This window comes from Microplitis mediator, chromosome 5 (assembly GCF_029852145.1).
Source record: "Microplitis mediator isolate UGA2020A chromosome 5, iyMicMedi2.1, whole genome shotgun sequence".
NCBI lineage: Eukaryota > Metazoa > Arthropoda > Insecta > Hymenoptera > Braconidae > Microplitis > Microplitis mediator.
Genome location: NC_079973.1, coordinates 25556357 through 25580928, shown reverse-complemented (window position 1 = coordinate 25580928; position 24572 = coordinate 25556357). Strand labels below are relative to the sequence as shown.

General features: G+C 34.1%; 1 protein-coding gene across 1 annotated transcript in view; it reads right to left on the bottom strand.

Annotated features, from left to right (window-relative positions):
- LOC130668796 (hemicentin-2) overlaps positions 1-24572 on the bottom strand; it is a 127720-nt gene that overhangs the window by 15428 nt on the left and 87720 nt on the right. The window lies entirely within an intron of this gene.

Here is a 24572-nt window from a genome sequence, read left to right as displayed (position 1 = left end):
TTTTTGTGTCCCCTGCTTACATTTTTCCCTCTTGTTAAATACGTACAAACTACTCCCTAAAACTATTTTATATTTTCCCGCATTGGAGCAACCAGCAGCGTGTTGCTGCAGAGCCTCATGTTTTTCCAGTCTATCTGCATTTTTATTCGTTGAGAGATCTACAATCTACATTTATTATGTTACACTAGACTAGTGTCTTGTCTTTTCTAGGGATCCTCGGGCTGTTTTTCAAGTCGAAAAGGCACTCACGTCCGTAGATCCTTATCCGTACCTGCTGGCTTATGCCAATGAGCCACTGCTGCCAGGTACATACATACATATACATGTATACATTTGTTATGCGCGTATACTCTTGAATAAAATTTATCATTTCAGTATGATTATAACGTACATGTTTCCATATTTTTATTCTTGTTCATTAAGTGTGTGTGCATACAAATAGGCATGTCGATATTTAAAAGACACGATCAATAGCTGGGAATAAAATGAATGCTTTTGACGTTTTAATAAGACCCGAAGCTTGAAAAGTGTTGGATTGGGAATGTACATTCGCTGTTTATTCGCCGCGGTCTATGGATGTATAAAATATACACGTACGTCAGATCAGCAGGTGCAACAGAGCAAACCGATGGAGAAATTAGTCTGCTCCCCTTGGTTCTGATGCTTTGATGCTTCTACTATCATCAGAAGCCTGCGAACTACACAACTAATTAACAATCTATGCGTGGCTGCGCTCTGTGCAAAAGCGAGATGATGCTTTATGAAATGAGATTCACTTTTTCAATCTGTTTCATTCTTTCTATTATTATTACTATTATTATTATTACTGTTACTGTTATTATTATTACTATTGCGATTATTGTTATGAATATACGTAGATTTTTTAAATATTTATTAGGCTATTAAAGCTCGTACACGGATTCCCTGATATTGAATATTTATTTATTTATATTTTTTCGAGATTAAATATGGCTGGAAAAAATTTTCATGTACAGTCAAGCGGATTATCTGAATGTGCGATTATTGTAGCGATTAAAAGAGTTTAAAAAATACCGGCGTTGAAAAAAAATGAATGTCGTGGACCGGGAGAGACATCAGCAGCGTGAGGGCTCATAATTCTCTGGTGGGTTTTGCGGAGCAGCACCTGCCGTCCCCTCGTGGCCAGTCCGAGCCTCGGATCGCATGTAAATAATGCATTAGCATACACTGCCTGCGCCGGTACGGGCTTTTAAAACCGAGTCGATGCTATACCCCTAGTTCAAGGGAAAAAGAGACACTAGTATCTATTTTAGGCACACAGAGACCACGCTTCTGTGTTATGTATATCGCGGCTTCCTCCTCCTTGTTGTTGTTGCTGTCAAAGAGAAAAACTTTTTCTCTTGAACAAATATTACGTGTACTTCTCTGATGCTATCGACAAACACCTTTAGATAGAAATATATCCGTTCGTTGGACTATAATATATATATATATAACCAGCGGCACACGTGGGTATTTCTATGTCTGTATATACATATATACATGTAGATGCACGTGTGTATAAATAAAATATGTATGTATATAAATATATATATATAGAAACAGGGTTGAAGAGAAATAATTTTGTGGCAGTTAAATCGACATATGGTGTGCATTGGAGGTCGATAGCAAGCTCGAGAACAAAAAGTAAAAAACCGTATGATTGAGGGCTTGATGGCCTTCCGCGCGATCCGAAGCAATTTTCTTTCTGGCTTGTAGTATTAAAGGCTGTGTGTCCTGCCACTATACACGCAGAGCCGGTTCGAGTATAGTTTTATATGTACACTCAACCCGTCGAGCGAAGGCTCTGCTCGGCTGGCCAGCGATGGCTCTAGAGCCAGTTGACTTGAGAATATTCCGGTCTTCTGGATTTTAACCATGATGAGACGGTGAAAAAATACTGAGGGCTTTGGCATTTTTAAAAAATGTTTCCAGCTCGCCGTGCCTTCAAGGGCTCGCAGCACGAGAGCAGGTGCGAGCCGTTGTCTTGTTATTTTTCTCCTCCATCTCCATCTTCAGCTCGGTCTTCTTCTCCTTATTCTCCTCTACCTTTTCATTACTTTTTACTTTTTTAATTCTCGTAGCTCTATTGCCGATCACGCTCGCTTCCGATCCGCTGGCCCGAGTATACCTGGATCAGACGCACCTTTAATGCTGCACCATCTGCCGTTTTTTGGCGTCCACCGACGCTTTCCTCTTGAGGCAGTCTCGAGTTTCATTTTTGACGTCTATCCACTATTTTTAAATCCCTCAATATATATATAATATATGTATTATATGAGCAATCTATAGGAAACTAAACGCCAGCTGCTGATGATTTGCCCGATGCTTCGGTAGTAAAACCCTTTCTTCCAAAAGATTAAGAAAGCCACCACATGCATTCATATGTAGACAAATGTGTAGATTAGTTTTCACGGGATATACTTTTTGATGGGCACCGGTTACGCCCATCAAACTAAAATTACTATACAAAGCGTTTTTTAGTTCCTATCTCTCTAATGTACTCGGCATAATTACATATTTAAAATACTCATCGTCGACTTTAAGAGCTAGAGGGTAAGGGCAATTTTTTTCCAATTTAATTTTAAAAAAAATAATTAAATTTTTTAATTTCACTTTGCCGACGAATCCCGAAACCCCTCAACAAGCAAAGCATCAGCGCATTATTATTTGAAAGTTGAGTAGAGCAGAGAACAAAATTGTGTTGTGTACCTGCGTAAATTAAATGCAGACGATGTAAACGAGATAGTTAAGATACTGTCAACATTACAAGATGCTCAGCAAAAATATCTTACGCTTTTGAGTACAATCACTGTGTTCATCAGCGTTATAAATTTATATACATATATATCTTTATAAGCGATTAGTGAAGTAATTAAATTTAACATGCTCGGTCGTCGCGTTGACGGATTATGCGAAAGATGCGCATGACAAGATCGTGAGAGAGTTAGACCGGGCGAGAAACTATCTTTTAGTAGTCACGTTATAACACTCTCTCAAGCTTGTGAGCCCGGAAAATCCTCCCAGTCGGTGAACACAAAACTTTCCGGTATGCGACGATACCAAGTTTCATTCGCGTCCCCTCCCAGTCCCCCCCCCCCAGTTACTTCTTAATATAACTCGGAATAAAATAATCCGTCTTATGCGCTACATAACAAAGACGTCCGCTGTTATTATTATCATTATTATTATTGTCTAAAATAGGTGTGCTAATTAACAGCAGGGAATAAGAGCAATAAAAAAGGCATCAGCAAGAATGTGCGTTGGAATTTAAGCGGCTACACGTTATTAGTTTCTTGGCCACCACTGCTATTAGCATCCACCACCGCCAGCACGACCACGAGCGAGATTAATAACAAGAGCTTCTCGGGTGGTGATTAATGATCGGCGATTCGTTCAACGATGACGCCCATTTCCAGCCCAGTTGCCTCATCGTACAATCTTATATTACATTATTATTATAGACTATGCTCAGAAATTAAAAAATTAATTTAAAAATAACTTTTTTGGCCTCTTTATTCTCCGTTTATTTTTCTTTGATGGCTCTGCCACGGCATACTTTTTAAAAACTCTCATTAATAACGTTCCCTTTTAAAAGGAACTAAATGGATTAAAATAAAAAAGGCCAGCGTGTGGATCACGCCGGAGCGTTTCAGATAGTATCAACAATTCAGTTGTGTTTTATAAATGCTACTGCATGACTCGGCAAAAAGCTGGATAATTCTTGGGGCGTGATTTTTAGTACAGTACTATTAAATGCACTTGTTGACAACCGTGTCACGTGGCTCGCGGAAATTAGTTGTTTGGGTCAGCGAACTAAACCGCATTACGAGAGTGGAGAGTAGAGAGTAAAGTCCACTTTATATCTATATCTATCTATATATATATATATAAAATACACTGAATATATACACCTACTACTAGCAACTGTACACTATAGTGTAACGGATCTACCTGTACTCAGTGCTTACGTGCACGCGCGCACTTATTATTATTCTGACCGAATGCCACTGGGTGGCGAGAGGATTTAGCTCGTACAGCTGAAGAGTACACAGTTAAGTACCTGAAAAGTGTACAGTGTGTAACCATTACACATAGATACATATAGATGCGTATGTGCATTAAATAATGTGCGATATTTATATCAAAATACCAAAAAGTATCCGCAGAGAGGTCATTGGAATTTTGCATAATTTTGGATATTGAATGTTACGATTAAATTTACTGCAATACCTCGAATTATCGCACAAATTTCAATGGAATTATTGTTTTCCATCAGATATATTTATCTTTTGTGTTATTCGATAATTAAATTTGTTTATTTTTAATGTTTTAATTGCAACTTAATCTACTTGATTAATTACTGCTATTTGGATAATCAGTTTTTGATCATTTTATACAGATTAAAAATTTTAAATATTCACTTTCATATATTTTTAGCCCGAACGAATGTTATAATTATGTAAATAAATATTTCAAATGTGCTATTGATACACGCGAACGTTTGTTAATTTTTTTTTGATGCGAGTTTAATTTTCAACATGATTTTTGTAAGTTGATAAGTAATCATGAATTCCGTGAATTTTGAATGTTTTAATTACAATTTGATCTAGTTGATTACTGAAACCACTCACCAATTATTTTCCATTCATTTTATGATTGATAAAAATTTTACAATAATCTCCATTACTTTTATTTTGTTATTTAAAACACATTCGTTGAATTTCGATACAAACCCGATTGAATTTCATGTAGGCTATAATTAAGCCATACACAAAAAAATCTTTTAACATTTTAGTTTTCCCAAGTCAATTCAATATTTCATTACTTGATTCTCTGGTCACGTGATCTGGTTCTCAATAATGAACGGCATTAATTTTTTGACTCCTAGTAGAATTTATTAACAAATCGAAATTTAAACCCACGTTCGTGTTGCCAATTAAATAAATATAGATACAACTTTTTTTTCTTCTATCGCAAAAATAATTTCGCTGCACGTAACAAAAATCCATCAAAAGATTGATAACTAGAGAGCATATTATATGAATCTATACGAAAAAAATAACCAATTTTTGCTCAATACTTTATAATAAAAGAATTTAGAAAGACCTAATTTCGACTGATTTGTTTTTTGTTATACTATTGCATATATTTACTCGTACGCTGAGCAGTATAGTATCAAGCAGAGACAAGGATAAATCACGTGGTAAGATAATACTAATTAGCGGTTTACGTACACAGAGAATTTGATGTACTTAATCTGATGATAGCCACCGCACGCACCCTCTGACTGGTATCTGTGGTGGGGGACTTTGGATAAAGAGCATACATATTGACGCATCTGAATCATTGACGCTCCTCGGATGAGCATTTGTCCTGGTTTCGGAGCTGTATATACCTATATATATAAACGTATATGTAGACATATATATATAGACGTACATTTTGCTTTCATTGAGACACAATCCTGGATTGTAATTACGCGCCTCGTTACTTGATGCCTGCTGGTGTGTACTGATGTGGTATCACGATACCACGTCGAGCGTTCACTTTGATTTGTCATGGACATACATTCACTTTGCTCGGAAATTACGAACATGGAAATTCTACTGAAATATCCTCAATTAATTCCGAGGAATGTCAGTCAAGATTATATCCTCTGCCACCAGTACCAACAGCCACTACACCAACAGAATCCGCGTTTGCATTCACGTTACATAAATCCATGAATTGTTTTATCAAGAGACACGTTTACTTTTATAAAGATTTAAAATTTTTTGTTTCTGCACGCTGACTACTGCAGTGTAACACTCAAGTCCACATGGATTTATGACGTACATCTGTTGAATATCCAGGAACACCAACACCAGCAGTGGCTCAAGTTGGAGCCGAGTGAGTCGAGAGCTAAATGCGAAAGAAACTTCACTTGTGTTTTCAATTTTCCGCATTATTTTCACGACTTTCCGGCTGCTGTGCATCTGCATATCTGTATGTATTACTTTGAAAAGTTTATTGCACGGGTAACGCATGACGACACGTTTCAACGGAATAAAGAGTTGAATAAAATGTATGCCATAGAAAACCTGTGCACAAAAATTTCAGTGCTGCACAAAATTATATACAAGTAATTCATGTGTATACTTATGTACATGTGCTATAGTTTTGTCTCCCACCCACACACTCTCTCTCTCGCTCTTGGAAGTTCTCTTTCAACTGCAGTAGCACCAGCAACCCCCGGAATTTCCATATTTATATACACACACACTGCTGTCGGTGTACACGAGTGCGGGGGTAAGTAAATTAACCCGTAGGGCTGAGAGTTCGGCTGGAGAATTGAAAACGAGCGTAAACGAGACGACGCGAGAGGAGAGAATATAAAGCTAGGTATGTATATTAATGTATATGAAATAGGAAAGGGGGTGTATGGCATAGAGTCGCTCAGCAATTCGCTCAAATTGAGCAGACCAATTTGCACGGATTGTGATGCTAAGCGGCATTACACCGGGATACCAAACGACTCCGGGCGTGCGAATACTCTGACTTTGTTCTTTTTTCAACAGTATTATGCTTCATAAAAGATATAATAAAATAATTTAAATTTTTTTATCAGTATTTTTAAAAAATATTAAATGAAACCTAGTGGCACGAGTTGCCTCTACTACTTGGCTCTCATATTATTCATAAACAATAGAGTAGCAGAATGTCGGGTTAATTAATTTACGAGGTTAAAATAACTGTTTTGAAGGAGGCTTTAAAGTTTAAAAGTAATGTTATGATATTCTTCATGAACTGTAGTTTGAACAATTGCAGTTCTCGTAGAGGGAATAATCATAGTAGGCATTAGCGTCGTAAAGTATCCTTAATATTCGGTGCATGCGTGCCCGGATATCGTAAGCTGAGGTGCATTCGTGCCACGGCAATATTATAACGTGCGACGCCCACGAGAGCTGAGCAGACTCAACTCTCGCGACGTAGAAATCTCTCGCATAATTTTCGGTGCCCGTTAATGAGAGGCCATGCGCGTTTCTAACTCCTGCTGCCGGTAAGAGGCATATGTGTGAGTTTGAAAGTAAGATACCAGTTTAGCTCGGTATATATATATATATATCATATGGAGTATGTATAGAAAATTTAGTGTCCGGAGTGTGTGTTTAAGCTAACGGGGGTTATATTACCACAAGACTTAATTGTCGTCCAGTGGGTGCTCGATTAATTAATTAAATGCCTGACTGTACTTAAATGAATTATCGCGTGATTATTCATTAATTTATTTTACCCGTGTGATTTTATCGCTAATATATGCATACACTGAAAAAAAATAAACTTTTGTGAATAATAATTTTCTTGAGAGAAAAAATCGAAATTTATTTACGATACTCCAAAAATAGATAAGATTAGCAAATCTCGAGCTGGACTCAGATTTCTTCGATTAAAAAAATGATTTTGAATCAAGTCATAAAATTTGGCATAAAAAACTATGAGAAGTTATTTTTTCTCTCAGTGTATTTTTTATTTTTACTGTTTGGTATTAAAAAAATTTAATTTACGAGCGTTTGTTGGCTGGATTAATTAATCTTTGTTTTGATTGGAGTGTGTTCTTGTTAATTTTTCTGTTAATCATGATTACCTTGCTGGTTGGAGATTGCATGAAACGCTTGGAGAGAAAAGTGCAATAAAGAGATCCAAGGATGTAGAGATGAAAAAAATATTTAAAAAAAGTTCACGCAGTCAATGAATTAACTCAAATGTACCTGGTTAATTAGAAACGTCGGAGCCCGGATGGAGTTCAACCAAGAATTTTAATAAAATCCCCAACTCGGAAGCAAACCTTGCGGGTACTATATATATTTCAATATAACGTACGTTTCGTCCTTGAGCGAATTATTTTTTTTTCTACATTTAGATTTTTCGTATCTAAAAAGAATCGTCGTTTCATCATTTAGATGATATTTCAAAGGCTACTTTAGTTAATTACATGTAAGTTCTGGCGTTAATTAAAATATGGAAAAATTTTTAGTCGCAGGATATTTAGACGAGGAATCGCAACAAATTTCCTTGAAATGGTTTGCCAGCGTAATTCTTTGGTCTTTGCGGCACCTAGAGGATGCTAAAATAAACTTTACTTTGCTGCTTGAGGTCAAGTGTTCCAGAAAGCGCGCTTTTTATAAATATATAGACATATATATTTATAAGAGTGAAATGTAAAGGGTATTGGTTCTGAAAATTGAAATAAAGCAGACGAAAGATTACATTTTGAGTTGAATTATTTCAAACAGAGATTCTGAAAGCTTTTGAAAATATTGTTTGTTATTGTTATTGTTAATAAAGAAAAGCTTTTTGTCTTTTTAGGTCATCCGAAGTAAATATTTGACTGTTTTAACTTTTCTATGAAAAAAAATTTCTGTTATTTTTCTCTTGTAAGTCAATGGAAAAAAAAGTTAGAAGGTTATAATATATTCTAGTGGGCTTTATGTTCCCTCTGATCATTGAAATGGGAATATAATAATAATAATAACAATAATAATGATAATAATAAAAAGATAAAAATTGAAATGAGAAAAGGAAGCCGGAGTAGCAGCGAATCATATGCTCTGTGTATGTATTTGCTCAGTCTGACCCCCGGCGTATAACCGCAAAAGGGTGCGACCTAGAATAAAAATAGCCTGCCACTCGGGAAACGTGAATTCAGTTTTAGGATGCAAAGCATTTTCTCGTTGGTCTCTGATGCTTTACCGGGTATACAGTATTATATATCGGGGGCCGAGGGGGCTGGAGTGGAGGATATAGAGCGGCGTGGTTAGCTGTAGTTTCCAACCGCGATGAGAAAAGAGAGGAATCGGTGTGGAAAAGCGAGATGCAAATGGAATATCGTCATCGGTATCAGGATAGGAAATAAAAAAGACGAACACGATCGACAGACTGATATAGAGATATATATGAATTGACAATCGGTAATTCCGTACCGTGGTCTTGTGTGTTCCCGAAACCATTTCAACGTGTCAGTGTCGTCATTCACAGTCCCTTTGTACCGGTTTCTCTCTGTGCAGATCTCTGCAGGCTGCATGTGGGCACACAATTCTACTATCGTCTATGTGAAACTTCACAACGTTGCGATCATTTCTCTGATCATTTATCTCGCGTGGATTTTCACTCACGTTAACGGATAAATCCATTATCGAGGGGTCGTGTTCTGATGCTCAAAACTTCCTCACAACAATTGACAGCAACATGGCATTACCATTACCAATATATATGTGCAACGTTTCAATTAATTCATCAGCTTCATTGTCAAGTTATTCTTAATTTAACAATGGCTTTCGGACATGTTTTTATTAAACATAAAACAAATCAGACAGACGTTGAAGATGGACGTGCAATTGGGACAGCTAAAAATTTCAGTAAAAACTTTTCTTTTTTTTTTTTTTTTTCAAAATCGTTCTAATTGTTGATCAAAATTTTTTTTAAAAATGAAAAAAAAAATTGTTTTTGATTGAAGTATACATGACTCGAGCGTAACTAAGATAAAAAATTAATTTTATAAGATGTAGTATTCAAAGTAAATCATTAATTATCAAAGAAGTCCCATTGAAACATAAATTATAATTTAGTTAATTAACTACAAATATTTTTAATTATCTAAAGTACGTAAGTACTTACTAATTAATAATTTTTTTTATCAAGAATTAATTGAAGTCAACATCAAAAGAGTTCCATTAAAATATGACATAAAATATTCGCGCCAACTAATTTATTTTTAAAAAATTTTCAAATACTTTTCATACAACAGATTGTCAAATCAAACATAAATATCAGAGGAATTCTCTTCAAATATAAAACACCCAAATAATTATATTCCATAAAAAATTAAATTAATAACTTAAATAACCTAATAACTCATGAAATTCAATCACCTAAAAACGTCAAAGCTAAAATATTTATAAATTTAAACTTATGAGTTTACGTCACCCACTAAATCACAATTCCCATTACGGGGCATGAAACGTCATAGCTCATTATAATTAATAAACTAAAAAACCTCGGCTCGAAAAATTCCATAAAGTGATTTCATCCCGCATAGTATGCTAAGTACTTTTTAATAGACACTCAGTCCATCAGCATTCATAATAACTAAGTAATAGCTAACGAGTAAAAAGTAACAACTAATAATAACCAACCAATCACCTAAAAAATATATATACACAGTCACTGAAAAGTTTACTTGTAACGGCAGTGCCTGACGTTAAGTGGATATAAGAAGAGATAAGTGTCGATGCGTCACGGTTAGGAAGCTCATTAAAGTAAAACAGTATCGGAATAGAGGGTAGAGGATGTCATCGTTGTGGAATGACACGAAGGACTGCGATAACATTATTGTGTGTTACCTTGCTTGTATAAATGTAATATCCATCAGTGTATCATCAATACACAATTACATTGAGCTCATCGAATTGAGACCTTCTGACTTGCCGTTATAACCCTCGTGTACACCTACACCTATAAGTACATACCTAACTACATCCTTCCCTTATATTACACCTACTGTACGCTCTCTGTACACTTGCACTCACACTAGACCGATACCATACTCTGGCATATAGTGCTGCGATATGGAGATGATATTCGGATAGATGTATCAACTTAGCGTAACTACGATAACCCATATCGAGTACTTGTTCGTGTATATATCTATACATATTATATATACATTGATGCATATATATTATGTATGTGTATATTGATATGTACGGTTACGCATAAACTTGGATGTATTGTAGTAGCTTTGATTGTAAGGGAATGTACTGTGCATACGATGTTAGGTGTCGATCAATATACATATATGTATATATATAAACTTAGTTATATATTGATATAGTTAAATGCTCTACAGATATTAACGAGGATGTGTGTATCAAAGTGTCGTGATATTGGTTTCTCAAATTAACATCATGTAGGCTATCGATTTTTCATTAAATAAATATAATGCTACAAGTATTGGCTTTTATTTAATCTCGAGTGTACTTTATTATTTGATAAGAACCCGTGTGTCAACTGATATGAGCCAGTTTTATGGAACTATGGGGGAGAGGGGTAAATGGAAATGCTAAGGATGAAATTTACTGGACTGGAGATATTTCACTTGTCGCATTTATTTTCGATGGAAAACATTAGGTGGAGAAATAATGACAGTTAAAATTTTTTTTTTCGGGTAAAATTTTGGAAATAATTGGAAGTTTTCATATTTGAAAAAAGTTATTTTTATTTTGAATTTGAATTATTTTAAAAAAGAATTCAAATAATTTCTTAAGCCGAGGATATTTATTTTGTAATGTTTGTATTTTTGCTCAGTGTGTGAGTAAATTTGAGTAAGTGCATTGCAATTTGAGTAAAAGCGTCGAAAAAAAAATTTTCTATAACAATTTTAAAAAAATCATTTCCGGGTTCTTCAAATTACTTAAAGATAATAAATTACGATTTAAAAAAATTTTGAAAAAAAAAATTCTGAACGCCCCATTTTTCTCGGCTCTCCCTTATATATGAATAGATTTATGTTAAGTTGTAATCAGTTTAGTCCACTTATTCTAATTGATTAGATGTGGGTCATAAATAAAATAATATAGTAGAAAAAAGTGGCTTACATTTGTCGATCTAATACCTCCTTTTCTCACTTTTATATGGCTGTAGTAAAACGGTAAAATAAATATATATCATCATAAATCAGATTTCCGGATGAGCCAGTCAATTTATTATTGTTATCAGAGTCGCTGTCGTCCTATCAAATCCAATAAACATGCCGCGTAATCTAGTTAAAGATTATCAACATTTTTTTCTATAAATGATTTTTGAAAATATTTTTTTTGTTCATCGTAATTTAAATTCATAAACACTGAAACAAAATTGATGAAAATCCGTGCATTTGTTTAAAATGATAAATTTTTTATCTTTCGAGTGATAAAATAATATTTATGAAATCATAAATTTATAAACTCCATTAGAGTATTAAATTTTCATTATAAAGACTCGAGCCAAATGGTTTTAAATAATACGTAACTAAAAAAAAAAAATATAAAATATTAAACCATAAGACAGAAATAGGTTCATTAGCGCGTACCGAATAAAATGTAAATTCAGTACACAACTACCATGGTAAATTATAATTCGCAGATTAAACGAGATTGTCATTTAAATTATGAAACAAGTCTCTGTAAATAATTTAAATAGATACGTAGATAGGCGCACACAGAAGCTCGCAAGCTTCTTTGGTTTAATTTATAATATGGCTGATAGTAAAATAGTATATTGTACAACTAGTGCGGTAAGTTGTCGATTGCCCACGAGAGCGAAGTTGAGCGCACGAACGAAGTGAGTGCGCTCATTCGCTCAAGTGGGTAATCGACAACACCGCACGAATTGAACACAGTTTTTTTTATCATTAATGCAATATAAGTACTATCTTAGTGCACGCTGTTTTATTCTCCAAGTAGCTTTTTGCTGATTCAACTGTTGCCGCGACATTTTTGTGGGTTATACGATAATCTGCATACGGCAAGTAAATTTGAGTGCGACAAGTAAACTTGTCGCACTCAAATTTACTTGTCGCACGCAGATAATCGTTTAACGCACACAAATGTCGTGGAAACAGTTGAATGGGCAAACAGCTATTTGGCGAACAAAAGAGCGTGCACTAAGATAGTACTTATATTGCATCAATGATAAAAAAGCTTTTACATTTCATTAGACGGTCAGCTCTCGACAAGTTTACATCTTGAGACTAGAGTTTCTATCGCTGGTGTCGTGAATGAACTACATAAGTACATAAACTGTCTTGTACGTAATCCAAGTACTAAAGTAGCAGTAGTTGTTGTTTGGCCTTATCTATTAACGAAGAAATCGTTTACTCTTTACACGAAGACTGAGTGCGGCGACAAACTTTATGCTACTCTATCCAAAAAGTTATTCTTCAAGTAAAACCAACTTATATATATCTATATATATAGACTTTTCCGCAAGTCGCGTCTCTCGTCCTTAGGTCTCTATTTTCTACGATTAGCAGCTTCCTTAGCTAATTGGAAAGACTCGTCCTGAGTTACGACAGATCCCTTTACCCATCGTCGTTCTGTCCGTCTTATACTTATATACTTTTGCCGCCCCGTCTACTTCTACTTCTGAAGCTAGATGTTCTTCTCCTTCCGCTTCTTCTTCTTCTTCATCTTCTTTTATCACTGCGGCTCGTTCCCATACTTTTTCTTTCTTCCATACTTTAACTGTACTAGTTCTTCTTCTTCCTCTTTTATAAGGATCGGAAAAAGTTGAATTCTCCAAGCAAAGCTAGGCCAAAAGCTTCGCGGTCCACTGATTATTTTTCCGACGAGCCTTCGACTACTTCTGAACTTTATTCTCTGAAAATTATATAGATATACCGGAATAGCAGAAGCATCAGCGACGTCTTGGTCGTCGAAAAACTTTTTGCGGCAGCACTCGAGAGTATTTCAAGTATCGCATAAGAGGTATCGACTATCGATTCCTGTCTTCTCTCGTTCGCCTCCTTTACAAAATCCAACCGCCGTATAACTTTTTTCTTATACATTTTGTATAGACTCGAGATCCATTTTGTTATACAACACGCTATCTTATCTTACAGTAATTCCATTTGCGTTACATTTTTATCTAAAGTATTTTCTATCGTTATCTCCAAATCATAATTACTTTTCCACTTGATATATATATTTGATCATGTGTAATTATAATCTACTGTAAGTTCATAAAGGCTGATTAAAATTGAATTTCCATTTCATAACAAAGCATTTTGTGCTTTGTGTAATAACAATTAAATGAGTTTAATTAACGTATCAACGTCGAACAGGCACTGCGGAATTTACTAACTATATTCTCTATTTTAGGATATATTATAATATATTGTTATAAAATAATTATCATGATTATTATTGTTATTATTACTATCAGCATAAGATAAGAGTTAATAGAGTGAAAGTACACGATAATTGACAAACCAAATTCAAAATTTGAGTTACAAAATTCCACAACTTGGATTGAAACAACCCAAAACTTTTGATAAACAATAAATATATCAAATGATCTTCTATAAATGTATTCAATTAATAAATGAAATTTCGGTGAATGACCAGTGATTAATTAAATCAACAAAGCTATTAGAATCACTTTAATATCCCAACGTTGTTAACGCATGTCTACATATGTATAGATATTTCGGTCTCGTTTGTGACTGGCAATATATATAGATCTCGCCTCTGTGCTACGCCGTTAGCGCAAACACAAAGGGCCTGCAATTGACGTCTACAGGATCAATGCCAAAGGGCTTGTGGAATGATGACAATGAGTATATGTGAATTAATATATGAGCTGATTTTCCTACGAATTTACAGTGATTGAATTGAGTGAATAAACTATTTCAATTAAGTAGTAGTCAAATTTTGTGAGAAGGGTTTAGTGCCGATAGCCGAAATACTTATCGCGTAATTGTGTGATCTGTCTGTGACCGCGAAGCATTAAATTATTGGGATGCCTGGAAAATCTGCTTAATTAAATGAAAACAAATCGCGATTGACGTGTTGCATTATTGGGGAAATAATTAACATCAGTTTCGAGAATATATTATTGCAGATCGAACTATTTCGTTAATGGTGGTCTGGTGGAACGTACGTTTAGTTTATGATTTCACATTGAAATAATTCGTTGATTGTATCACGGTATTTATTGAATCTGGGTGCTTTGAATTTATCATATTTTATTTTTGTATATTGTTGGTTATTGATTGCGAGTTATAATACGGGCTTATAATAATTAGTTTATTAACTTAAAATCAATATAAATTCAAGTATACGACGGCATTGTTCGTTTAAATTACTTTAACCGTTTTCAGGCCGATGTTAATTAGGAAATAAATGTGTACGATTTTTTAAAAAATTCATAAAATTAGAAAATCAAATTTGTACTTTTTATTTTTGGAAATTTATTTTAAAAATTGTAAAGGGTTTCAATTAACTAAACAGGGGTTTCAATCAATTAGATATTCTCTGTTAATTAGATTTCGTTTTGGTGAACAAAGGGAACCAATTAATTATTTGAAATCACCTCGAGCGATTTTCAGTTCACTTTTGATTTTACATATTTCCAAAAATAGCATGACCGCTTCAAAGTGGGTTAACGTTTAATAGTACAGAATGTTTTACATATGCGGTCATAAATATTGCATTTTTTTTTTTATAAAAATAATTTCGTTTGCGTGAAAAATAAATTCATAGCCATTGATTCGATAGTTTAGATTGTTAAGATTTATGAGTTTTATAAGTCATTAATAACAAAAGGTGTTTACACACATGTGAAATTGCTTAATTTTTTTTTTCGGCACATTTTTCAGCCGCTGCTCCGAGAACAGGATAGATAAAAAAAATAGACTGGCATCATTACTGTTGAAGGCGCCAGCCGTAAGCCCGAGGACCTCGCAATCTTCCAAGGCCTAAATTATCCTCGAGACCGCTTTTGCGGATAAAAAATCAGTCTGAGCTCCACACAAGGGTACGTCAGTAAGAAGCTAAAAAAAACTATAAAAAACGATGGAAATAAACAAAAAATAAGAGAGTTGAGAGAAGATGCCTCTATATCCTAAACCCGTTTTCTTGTTTCGACTTTGTTGCCACGTTAGTTGGTTGGCCCGCGGCGAGAATAATATCTCGCCACCCAATTCGCTCGTATTGTCTTGTTCTCGCTCTCTTTTTTCTGTCTTCGTTCAATCACGATCTCGCTCTCGCAAGTGACAGGGTGTTCACACCCTCGAAAAAATTACCATAAGCCCCGGAAATCGCTTAGATATTTTTCCGAGACGATTCTTACAACTGTACATAAAAATATATGTAGTTAAAATGTATTTACATATCCAATGAGATATATGTGTCTCCATTTAAACTTAGATAGTATTCTTAGACCGAAATTAATAATCCTAACATACATTTGTTAATCTCGAAATGTATATACTTTTAATTATATTAATAAAAAAGCCGTATTAAGGATAATTCCAGCTCTTAGCGATGGTAAGACCGGCTTAAAAAAAACTATCGGCATACGTCACTTTGGTAGTAAAAGAGTTTTTGCATAAACTCAGCGTTTCTTTTATTAAAGATACCGCACACACAAGTGTTGGGATGATAAAAACTATTTTTTTGTTCATTGTTTTTTCCTTTCAACGCAGATCTCCACACAGTATAGCCGCAGTAAAAGTAGTGCTGGTGGTAGTATCTTTTCTTTTATTCTATCTTCTCGTGAATTATTTTTTTCTCGGATTTTTTGTTTCACAGTTCTCCCTCGGGTGTCCACCATCCATTTTTCTCTCTGTAAAAATTTTCAATGCCGGTATTCTCCGACTCTTTTGCCTTAGTACCGCGCGGTTTATGCAGAAAAAGTAAAAAATATAAAATAACAACAATAATAAATAGTCAGACAATATCTCCAGTGTTATATATTTTAAAAGTTTTCAATCGTTAATTCTCTTTGTTCGCAAATATTGAGAAAACAGCTATTACAAATGTTACAAACACTCCCCATTATAAAATACACAACAAACACATCCATTATCAAAGGCAAGGAAACTCGTTGAAAATTATGTACTGTAAATTACAGTTAAGAACTGAGAAGTAATTAATTTCGCTCGTGCTGTTCATTATTTGCTTATTTAGGTGACAAAAGATACAACAGATTAAACTCTTAGAAAATAACCTACTGTTTTAATTACATATTTTACTAAATATTTTAATTAATTATCAAAGCTTGTCTTTATAATTAAATGAAAAACGATTCTCTCTTCAAAACAGCTTCACATTTTTTCCAAGCTATTATTCTTTGAAACATTTGCTCTATAATTAAGTAATTTATTTATATAGAAAATAAAAAAGGGTTTATATTGCTCTGGTAATACAGGATATTTGTTTTTTTCCAACTCCCTCGATACGCCGATTTTCTCTCATGTCTCGACATATGTTACTTGAACACACTTATATCTACGCCTGGTTGTTTCTTGGTGGTCGGACTCAGTACACCAGCGATTTCGCATGATGGCGAGTTAGATGGCAATTTTCTTTCCGTCCCTCGGAGACTAAAGTCTCTCTTGGTTTATCCTTTTACTCTGGACGTAAGACTAGAATTTCATTTTCTTGGCCACAAAGTTGTTGCACTCGCTGATGCCTTTATTTCTTTGACTACATGCGATTTGTTGTGCATATTGCATCTAGCTGACTATACTGCAGCGAAGTAACATAAGAGATGGAGATAAAAAGAGAGGATAGCTCTCAGCAGGCATAGCTGCCGAGTCACGCGAGCCATCAAAGATTCAAAGCCCCGAGGGCCTCAGAGGCAGATGGTCCCTATCTCATCGAGGCAAATAAGATGAGCGGCAACGCTGGTCCCCGTCTGTGCAACCGGGAATACCTGAGCAGAGGAGACGGAGGAAGCTGAGGAATTACGTCTACATACACTGTAGTTTATTCTACAGGCTCTGTAACATCGTGTGGTGAACTGTGTAGGCTATACTACCTGGAAAGCGAACTCAAGTCGAAGCGGAGGTATCCTAAGCGAGAGAGTCGCGGGGACTTGGCAACGCTGCATATGGACCTCTGAGTACTTTTACGGGGTCCGGTTTGATCGCTCAGCTCTGCTCTTAGCTCACGGCTTTTACTTCACTCCACTCCACTCAACTCAACTTGGTTGTTTGCCTGGTTGGCTTTGCGTTGGTTGTATACTTGCTCGTTTGGTTGGCAGCCTCGCGGTATACGCCGCGTGTCAAGAACCGGCTGGCCCCTGACGCCATTGTCTGGCCCAACTACAACCAGGCCCCCACTCGATAAGACGTGTTTTAGAATGTCGTGATGCCGGTTCGTGACCTCTTTTGTCCCCGTGTAAGTCTGACTCTCGTGTCAGAAGAGGTGAAAATTATTCCTCAAGCTTTTTTATATTCTTCACTCCGATCACGACTTACTCGGTACTTAACGATTTACGTCAATCGTGACTACATTTTTTTTTGTCATTTAAATAGTAGTCTTTGCCAAGGTCAACCTCAGATATTGACTCCTTTGTATTTTATTTTGTTTGTTCCATTGTCTTTGAAATTTTATTTACTTGTACTTTGCGTGTTTTTTTTTTTTTTTTTTTGTATTACAAAAAGCGTCTTACTGTTTGTAAAGTAATAAATATTATGTTAAAAACTTGCGGAAAGTAAATATGGAATACGAACACAGTGTTTATAAATAAGTCTTCACTTTTGTGCTCACTGTGATAACGTCTTATTATTATTATTGTTTTTTATATATAGATATAGAGATATTAGATACACAGGAGTTTTATTTTTATTCCATTCGATTCCAACTCTCGACGTTGAAAATGAAATCTACTCCCGTACACAATTGATATTTTATTGTAAGGTATATTGGCTCTTTGTAGAAATGTCTTCATCATTTCAGCAGTACTTAGAGTTTGATCTAGATGACAATAGACCCGATATAAAGTATCAAAGTAATAGCAGAAGCTAGAATAAAAATAAAATAACAAGATATCGAAAATAAAAATAATCTAAGAAAAATATAAATTTTCAATAAATTTGTTATCCTCAGGGATATTGTTTTGATTTATGTTAAATTTACATACATACTTATGTCCCTTACTACCGAGAATATAGTCTACAAGTTTATGTAAGTGGAATAATCTGAATATTCCCTTAAATTCAATACCGTAAATCAAATATCAGAATCATCAGAACGGAAGTGTGATCTCTTGCATGACAATTCCATTGAATTGAAATTTCCCGTGACTCTTTCCTTTGTCTTTCATTATAATCCTGTATCTCCTCCCTTTCAAAGTCGCACAATGTACATATATCTAAATAATAATACATACATACAAACTATACCAGCAAATTAAATTATTTTGCCGAAAACTTAACAAAAGCATTCAAAATGATCTGCATACATTACGGGCCTTTATGTAAATGTAATTAAAAAATTAATTTTTTTAAATACCCGTTATTTTATTTTTTATTATCATAATTATTGTCGTAATTATAACAACAATAATTATAATAATAATTATTATTATCATTGCATTATCATCCAGGAAGCTAAGGGAAAAATATTAATACCAAAGTTTTTGGTACAAATAGCCGGGAAAATAAATAAAACTCTCTGGACATTTATTATATGCCAGGCGGGAATAATTTGTCGCGAAAGCCAAGAAACATTATATGGAGTTTTTTCGCGATCCCACTGGACTGAGCAAGGAAGGAAGGAAGGAAGCCGAGTAAATCGGTTGGACAATGAAACTACCGACTAGAAATAACTGAAAATAGTTGGATAAAAAATAAAAATAAATAATGAAAGAAGCGAAACAAACGAAAGAGATTGGCCAAGGATTGTTTGTCCCGTGGTTCTCTTTTGCTCCTGGTTATCTCAAGGCGAAGTTACTCCGACAATCCGGCTGAATGCGAAACTAAGATAAGGTTAACGAGTAGGTTTGTGTACCTCATCTTGGTGTATCTATGTGTACTATTATATTGCGCTGCACTAGTGCTACCGTGCGGATGAGAAAATGTGGCGCCCAACTAATTGGAAACGATCTTAAATACGGTTGAAATAATACACGAAATTGCTCGGGTTAAATCAACAAATCGTACTCGTTAGCTTTTACAATTTCTTACTGACCTACTTGGTTCAGTTGTGATATTTTAATGTATTTAGATTTTATTTTTTCCACCTGCTTAGATGGAAAATTGTGTCCTGTAATGCGATCATGTTAATTTTTTCTTCAGATGTAGCCCAATTAGAGCTTTCATCTCTTGGGAAATTTTATTAAATTAAATGCAGATATTCGTGGAAACTTTGTGACGAGGTTAACAATGTCGAATTATTTCTGCTAATTGTACTACAATAATTCTCTCGTGAGATTTATCCTCATTTATTTATGCTCACACAGCTAAAGTTTCGTCATACATCCCACGGCTTTCTCAGCAAAAATTTTGTTTTATTAATTAACAATACGTTAATTTGTCGCTACTCAGAAAATCATTAAGCTAAACTCATTATTTGATCATCGCCTTCCATTAAAATTTAATTTATTTTTTGCTAGAAAATTAACAAAATTATCCCCTATTAAAAGTATTTTTGAATAACAATTTTCTCAATTTTAAAAATAACTTCACTTTGTCCAAAAATCATGAAATAATTTTTTTAAACGGTTTTAATAAAATTAAAGTTCACTAAAGTACTACAAGTAAAAAGGAAAAACTTTTTTAAAGTGCTAGAGATTTTATTTAATAAACATAAAATTTAAAGTCATACATAGATTAAAACTTTTAGAAGTTGAAAATAATTTTTCAAGAAATTTAAGCTGCTGAATTTTTATGGACCTCAATATAAATTAATTTACTGTCTATAAATTATACATTAATTATTACAAGAAATACAAAAAAATATTTTGACTTAATGAATTAAAACTTTTTGTGGAAAAAAATAAATAAATCAATTATTTCGCGCGTGTGAAGGTTTTAAAAAATAATTTACCAATGTCAGTGTCTATATATATATAAGTATGTTATGGTTTATGTAGGGCGTGAAATATAGATGGTAGGAAATATTCGTAATATGAAAACCCGGCATCTCGTTAGGATCGTTAGGCAATGACGAGGCATCGTTATCATCAACCAAAACCTGAAGCCTCCGCTAATGGCCATTCACTCACACGCGTATATCATGGTCCTTCAATTATCGCGGGATTAGAACCAACCGCCCATTATACGGTTATATAACCCGAAATCCTTTCATCTACTGAATCATTTAAGCCAATTTTTCATCCGCAATCCTTGATTTCTTTTCATACCTTGACTTTCTCTACGTTCTATAAATCCATATAAATATATATACCTCCACATATTTTTAATACCCGAGTCAAAAAACAATTCGGATTTAAGTCTCAAAGTTCTCAATGAGGCTTTTGAGCATCAGTTTAGAATTTGAACATTGACAACAGTATAGAAAGTTATCCCAATTTAGTCCTCAAAGTAGTGATTACGACCAATTTTACCACTTTTAGGACTAAACTGGAATAACATAATCTGGATTAGAGCCTCAAAATACTCAAAACATACAGGAATAATTTTATCCGCATTTGAACCTCAAAAGTCTCATTCGACGTATTCTCTCTCGTCCCTTTCTCTATCGAAAATTTTTCAAAATCCGAAGTATAACTTTCAATTGTTGAAGATTTTGAGGTCTTAGTTATAATTTAAAATCGATAAATTATTCGCATTTACACCTCATAGTTCTCATTGAGGATTTTGAGCACTAAAGTACAGTTACTGTTTGGGCGGCAAATGAAAGAGGTTTTTGAGGACTAAACTAGAATTTGTTTTTTGACTCGGGTAACCATCAACCAGGGTTAAAAAATAATCGAGAAAGCAAACGAAGAAATAAAACGCTCGCACACTAATAACAGAAAATAAAATAAAAAAACTGAAATTATTCATAACTGTCAGTGTGCGTTGATAAAAACATTATAAATAGTATAATCAAGTAGTGTAAGAATGGAAATAAAATAAAATATAGCACGATAAAGATTAATATGTGGGGAACTAAACAACGAGTTCTTTCATTAAGCGGTTTCATGCAGCCTCTTGATGATAAAAATTTCGTCATACCAACGGCGACTCAAAAAATATAAAAACGTACACGAGTGAAAGAGAATCTCTTAAACGCTTTGAAACTATAAAACTAATATCACGTGGCTGATAACGGCACACATTAGCTCGGGGGATTAAATCGAGAGCGATGTATGTCGGGAACCAGAGGGAAAAAGAGAAGACGTTTGTGTTGGATCTTCAAGCTCCTGCTTGGTCTAGAACCGGGGAATACGTCAACAGAGGTTATCGTATAGTCCATGTGCCTTTACCACTTATGTATATATTTATATATATATCTATTAGAGTGTCTCAAAAAATCGACTTTTTTTTTTTTTCTTGAAGAACATTGAAAAATCGACAGAGTATCTCTAGACAAAGACCCTGTTAAAATATGAGACCTTAATATTAATATTTAAAGGTGGCGATTCACGATTTTCTATTTTCCATTTAAATAACATGGGAAAAAAAAAATTTTAATTTTGGAATTTTATACCTCGGCAATGGCTTATTGAACTGATAAGTTCAGGATATATTTTTGTAGGGAATTGAACGCTCTACAAAAAAAGTCTCTTATCATTTTTTGATAAATCCATCTGTTCAAAAGTTATTGGAGCTCGAAGTCAAGTTAGAGTAAATTTCGAGATCTTTTTACTTTTCCGGCGAAACTATCGGACTTATCATAAAATGTCATGAGATCTTTTTTGTAGACAATTTTATTTCCTACAAATTATCATTGATAAATTTTTTTCAAATTCTGCATTGTTTTCTAGTTGTTTCCATTTTAATGCCAAGCTCTTAAAATCGATCAGAACACTACTTTTTTAAATATTAATATTAAGGTCTCATATTTTAACAGGGTCTTTGTCTAGAGATACTCTGTCGATTTTTCAATGTTCTTCAAGAAAAAAAAAAAAAGTCGATTTTTTGAGACACTCTAATATCTATATATATTTATAAGCTTTAGTATAGGATAGAATTCTCGTTGGGACGTGGCCAAAGGGTGCATACCACTCTTCTCATCGTGGGTTCAACGATTCTCGCGCGTACTCTTATATTATATACCTAACTATATATTCCCTCTTCAGAGTCTGCCGCGGGGAAGAGGGAATCATGCTAAATTTAGCACGACCGGTCATACGACGATGACCGAGACTCAAGCCAACAGCCTGCCTTTGAGTTTTATTCTACTGTTCAATAAACTAATTAATATTCATCGTTTTATTCTTATTGCCAATTAATAATATATCCAATCAACTTACCCACCAAGACAATTTACGTTGTTTTTATTCATTCCATTAATCAATAAGTGCTTTATTCGATACTTAACGTCAGTATCGGAATTAAATTCAATGGGCATTAAATATTAAAATTTCTTTCCGAGCGTTTTGTCGGTTTTCTATCGATCAATCCGTATAAATTATTTATTTGTCCGTTTAATTATTATATAAATTATTCATACTAGGGGTTAATTTATTTACAATTGGACTTTTATTTGGTTAATGCATTAGCTGATGTGCTGGATGCTATTGATAAGGGAATATTTTATTCACTAGATGGAAATGTGTCATCAAATATAGAAGAGGTTTTCCTTGCAGACTTCGATTGTCAGTGGATGTGGCACATAATTGTCGCTAGAATTTGTTGTATAAATAATAATAATAATAATTATTATTATTATTATTGTTATTATAGTAATCATAATGAAATCATCTGTGTTTGAACAGCAGTCGATTAAAGCTGAGTCATGTAGTTGCAACAATTGACTACTAATAAATTATATTATACATTCATGTTTACAAATACCACGGAATCAAATTATCGTTAAAAGATAACTCATAATAATAATAATAATAAGTTATTGTTACAACAAAAAGTCTTGAGCAATATGTGTCGTGAATATTTTAAGACTGACGTAGAAGAGTGATTGGCAGTGAAACGCAAACAGCTGAAATTTGTATTCAAATAAATGCAGAAGCTGAAAAAAGAGTATAGAGGATAGCAGTAAAATAGAGCAAATTGCCGGGCAATTGAGATAGAATAGAAGACGGGAAATAAGTCTGATGATGTCTTCTTAACTCTCAGCACACAGTAGAGCTGAGTGTAAAATCAAAGACATTCTGAAAGGAGATAAGACTGAGATACTAGTTCCCCTTTTCCGGCTTTAACTTGATAAAATGTTCTTATTCTTTGTGTATTCTCGCATCCCATGATATACATATATATTTATGCATACATGATATATTTTTATTTCTTCGCGCTTTTCATTCAGAATGAAGAGAATCTGCGTAAAATAGACATGTCCGTATTATCTACACTCAAACTTTAGATTTTTACAGCCTTATATTTTATTCTCTTTTATATCATCATTGTTACTTTTTTATCGGCGTTCTACATCTCCTTAAACTTGACGGTAAGCAATTTTCGTAAAAAATTTTAAATTGTCCTCTGATCATAAACTTTTTATACCACCGAGTTCTTTTTTTTTAACAAAAGCAATTTTAAATTAATTCTCTCTCTTTCTCTTCTTTCTATATATATATTAAATATATTTTATCATCATTATTATTATACTTTTTTCTTCAGTAAGACAAAGAGAACAAAAAACCCATGCGTCTAGATCTTTGACACTCGCTGAAGGTACAATCGCGTATGATTATTCCCCGTGTTGGAAATTTTTCACGATGGAACACACGCACTGCTTACTGTCCCACGCTCTCCCTCATTGTTTTCTGTTTCTTTATACTTGTTCTTCGTCGTCTTTATTATTCTTATTTTTTCCACAAGAGCGCCATTTCCTCTGTATTTCGCACGGTACTGCAAGACGAGTTAAATCAGGTAGTACATTACACTCATGTACATTTAT